This window comes from Lepus europaeus, chromosome 4, assembly GCF_033115175.1.
Source record: "Lepus europaeus isolate LE1 chromosome 4, mLepTim1.pri, whole genome shotgun sequence".
NCBI classification, from domain to species: Eukaryota; Metazoa; Chordata; class Mammalia; order Lagomorpha; family Leporidae; genus Lepus; species Lepus europaeus.
The window spans coordinates 59,736,889-59,742,200 of record NC_084830.1 but is presented as its reverse complement, the minus strand read 5'-3'; positions in this window follow the sequence as shown (position 1 = coordinate 59,742,200).

Below are 5,312 nucleotides of genomic sequence, written 5' to 3'. Positions count from 1 at the left end.
ATAGCCTTGGCAACTCATGACGACAGCCTAGGATGGTTACTGGCACCATAAACTAGAGTGTCAATTTGTTGGGTCAACAACAAGAGCCACTGTGCACTTGCTCCTCATGTGGGATCTCTGTCCTTAATGTGCTGTACATTGTGATTTAATGCTATAACTAGTACTCAAACAGTATGTTTCACTTTGTGTTTCTATGTGGGTGCAAACTGTTGAAATCTTTATATTAAATTGATCTTCTGTATATAAAGAGAATTGAAAATGAATCTTGATGCAAATGGAAGGGGAGAGGGAGCGGGAGAGGGGAGGGTTGCGGGTGGGAGGGAAGTTATGGGAGGGGGAAGCCATTGTAATCCATAAGCTGTACACTGGAAATTTATATTCATTAAATAAAAGTTAAAAAAATTATAAAAAAAAAAGAATTCAGCAAAGGACATAAGCAAGCGTTTTTCAAAAGAGGAAATCAAAATGGCCAATGATCAATCAAAATGCTCATGATCACTAACCATTATGGAAATGCAGATCAAAACCACAATATGGTTTCACCCACTGACATTAGAATGGTTTTCATACAGAAATCAACAAGCAGCAAATGTTTGCGAGGCTGTGGGGAAAAAGATACCCTAATGCTCTGTCGGTGGGAATGTAAACTTGTACAGCCACTATGAAAGACAATATGGAGATACCTTAGAATTCTGAATATAGACCTATCATATGACCCAGCCATCCCAGTACTAGGAATTTATACAAACCAAAATAAGCATATGAAAGTGTTATCTGTACTCCTGTTTATTGAAGCTCAATTCACAAAAGCTAAAATATGGAATTAACTCAAATGTCTGTCAACTGAAAACTGGATAATGAAGTTATGTGATATGTACATCATTGAATACTACACAACAGTAAAAACAATGAAATCTTGTCATTTGCAACAAAATGATGAAATTGGAAAACATCATATTTAGTAAAATGAAGCAGTCCAAAAGGATAAATACAGTAATTTCTAAATAATCTGTGATAACTAATAGAGTACCTAAAAGGTCATCTATAGAAATGAAAGTGACAATTTCAGATGCAATGACTTTGAACAGCCCTTGTCTCAACTGTTGAGGAAGAGCTCCTTTTTTTTTTTCATAATATTTGATGAACACTTTACCTAGTATAGAGTTAATCAGATGTGCATGAAGTTAATGGAAATATATCTAAGTAAAAAATAAGAATGGGGAACAGAAGAGGGAGGAGGAAGAGGGGTGGGAATGTGGATGGGAGGGCACGTATGATGGGAAGAATCACTGTATGCCTAACATATGAAATGCATGAAGATGGTATTCTTTAAATAAGAGGTTTCTGGGGGAAAAAAGGTGAATTAAAGACATAAACTGAAGACCTGAGATTGTGAAGCTGCTGGAGAAAACACAGGGGAAACACCCCAAACACTGGGGTAGGGGAAGACTTGTTAGACAAGATCCCCAAAGCACAGACAACAAAAGCAAAACTAAATAAATGGGACTAAATCAAACACAGAAGCTTTTGCACAGCAAAGGAGATGATCATTAGAGTAAAAAGACATCCAAAGCATGGGAAAAAAAATCTGCAAACCACCTATGTGAAAAAGGATTAATATCATTAATATATCTTCAACTTAAAAACTCAACAACAAAAACACAATTAATCCAGCTCAGAAATGGGCAAAGGACTTCAATAGATTGTTATCAAAAGAAAAAACACAAATAGCCAACAAATATATGAAAAAATGCCAACATCACTAGCCATCAGGACAATGCAAATCAAAACCATAATGAGATATCTCCTCATCCTTTTCAGGATGACTAAAATCTAAAACACAAAGTATAACAAATGCTGGCTAGGATGTGGACAAAGTGGAACACTTATGCACCGTTACTAGGAATGTAAATTAGTGCAGCCACTGTGGAAACCAGTGTGGAGATTTCTTTAAAAACTAGAAATAGACTTGCCATATGATCCAGTGGACCCATCACTGGGTATATACCAAAAAGGCTTGAACACAATGTATGAAAGAGATACCTGCACCCCTATATTTATAGCAGTACTGTTCACAACAGCCTAAATTTGGAATCAACCCAGGTGTTCATCATCAGATGAATGGATAAAGAAAGTGTGGTACATATACTCAATGGAATGTTATTCAGCCATAAAAAAGAATGAATCTCTACCACTTGCAGCAAAATGGGTGTAACTGGAGGACATTCCATTGAGTGAAATAAGCTGGACCCAGAAAGACAAATGCTATGTGTTCTCCCTTACATGTGGCAGCTAAAATATAAAAAAATAAAAACAAACAAAAATGAAAGAAAAAAAGAAATGTTTATATTTATCAGTATTGCTGAAAATACAGTTTTGTAAATCTTTGTTTTATAACTTTGTCAAACTAAAGGTTACGAATGTTATACTACTATAGATTTAATGATTTTTGATTCCTTTAACATTTACTGTATATAGGTGAAATGGTCATTTTTCTATTCAGATATTATTATATCCATTGTCTATATTTCCACTTAACTAGTGTCTTTTTCATTTTTGCCTGTTAAACTTCTTATTTGTTGAAGTAATAAGCCTTCTACTATAATATAATTTAATGTTATTTAAAAACTAAAAAAAAAAATAAAGGGAGAATGGAAGAAGTGATTATCATTATGTTATACAAATCACAATGGAACTGTCAAAAATTAATTGAAATTAAAATTTAAAAATTTAAAATGGGATAATAGAACAACTAAAATGGGAGAGGTTAAAAAAAATTCTGACAAAATACAGTTTCAGAAATTGTTTTGGTGAATCCAGCCAAATGATTTCTTAGAATTAATTATTCCTGATTTATACAACTTATTTCTGTGTACAGAAAAGATGAAAAACTTCTCAAGATGTTAGTGAGAAGTTGACATGTAGATCTTATCTGAATTATGAATCCCTAGACACAACCATTGAAGAGAGTTGCATGTATTCAGATGAATGGTGTTAACCACAGCAAATGTGCTCTATGTGTTTTTACAGAATTGCAAGTCCTAGAAAGTCCCTATTAGGTCTTGTCCTCTGATAGTTTTTGTGGTAAACAATAAAAAATAAACAGCTTTACTGAAAATAAATGCTTTTAATTGAAAAAGTCACTAAATCTACATCCACTTTCCAAGTGCTGAATTATATCTGAAATACTTAATGAAATGTGAAAATAATCCACAGCATCCATCAAGATCAGCAATGTGTGCCAGTCTTTTGCTGATCTATAGATTAAGTAATAAAACATATAGATCAGGGAGTTCATATTGAGGTCATGCACAGACTCTGAACCTCTGAAGGCACATGTCCACAGTTATAAATAAGATTGAATAAATTCAGTAATGTGAATGGTTTCAGAAATGAAATATCACATTGACCAATATCCACAATGAGCCAAGCTTTAGCATAGTATAGCTTAACTATTGACAAGTGACTACAGAACACTTGAAATGTAGCTACTCCAATTTAATATGTGTAATAAATATAAAGTACGCACTAGTTTAGAAAGTTTTCCAAGGAAAGAAGGAAGGGAGGCAGGAAAGGAGGCAAGGAGGCAGTGAAGCAGACAGTAGGGAGGAATGAGATTTTTCACTTCTTTAATTTTTTTTTTTTTTGACAGGCAGAGTGGACAGTGAGAGAGAGACAGAGAGAAAGGTCTTCCTTTTGCCGTTGGTTCACCCTCCAATGGCCGCCGCAGTAGCGCGCTGCGGCCGGCGCACCGCGCTGTTCCGATGGCAGGAGCCAGGTGCTTCTCCTGGTCTCCCATGGGGTGCAGAGCCCAAGCACTTGGGCCATCCTCCACTGCACTCCCTGGCCACAGCAGAGAGCTGGCCTGGAAGAGGGGCAACCGGGACAGGATCGGTGCCCCGACCGGGACTAGAACCCGGTGTGCCGGCGCCGCAAGGCGGAGGATTAGCCTGTTGAGCCATGGCGCCGGCCCACTTCTTTAATTTTTTAAGATGTACTTATTTATTTATTTGAATGACAGAAGCATAGAAAAAAAGAGAATAAGCCACATATATACCCAAGACAGGGAGAAAAGGAGAGACAGATGTCCCATCATGATGTTTCATTTCCCAAATGCTTGCAGCAGCAAACTTGGCCAGGCTGAAGCCAGATGCTAGGAACACTATCCTGGTCTCCCATGTGGATGGCAGGGGTGCAAGTATTTAGACTATCATCCACTGACTTCCCTGGAACATAAGCAGGAAGCTGGTTCAGAAGCAGATAAGCTGAAACTTGTATCTAAACCAATAAATGTGTAATTTGTATGTACTCCACAAGCACTATCTAATAGACAGCTCCAAGAAGGTCTGAAGGAAGGAGGGTGAGAAGGAGGAAGGGAGAAGCAGAGGAGGGGAATATCATTATGTTCTTTTTTTGTTTGTTTGTTTTTTTGACAGGCAGAGTGGACAATGAGAGAGAGAGACAGAGAGAAAGGTCTTCCTTTTGCCATTGGTTCACCCTCCAATGGCCGCTGCAGCCGGTGCACTGCAACCGGCGCACCATGCTGATCCAAAGCCAGGAGCCAGGTGCCTCTCCTGGTCTCCCATGTGGGTGCAGGGCCCAATGACTTGGGCCAAAATTCTCCACTGCACTCCCAGGCCACAGCAGAGAGCTGGCCTGGGGCAACCGGGACAGAATCCGGTGCCACGACCGGGACTAGAACTCGGGGTGCCGGTGCTGCAGGAGGAGGATTAGCCTATTGAGCCGCGGCGCCGGCCTATCATTATGTTCTTAGACTTGTATCTACAAATCATATTGAATTTTTAAAAATTAATTGAAATTACAATTTTTTAAAAATTGAAATACTCAACATATAGAACAAGTTTACTTAAGATTATTGTTTTAAAAATGCTAAGTAAAATAATGACTAATTCAATTTGGTCATATAACTAAGTTCCTATCAAATAACTTCAGAAAAATTCAGGTGGTTGGATATATGGTAATGTATCTTGAAATTATGGTATCAATGGAAAGCTATTAAAGTTTGATCATATCACTAGTGAGAAAGATATAAAATCAATTTATATTTTATAAAGCTGTTATTTAAAGATTACTCTTATATAATATCAAAATATTAATTTTAAACAGCATATGAAAGTTAATAATAGATATTTCTGTAATCCCAAGAATGAGACATGAACATTTTTTCTCATTTTTAACGTAATCCTATTCACGATGGCTGATTATATAACAGAGAGAGAACCCAGAAAAAATTACATCCAAATAAAAATCGAGATTATTTTTGTATACCATAATCAAGAATTTCAACTGAA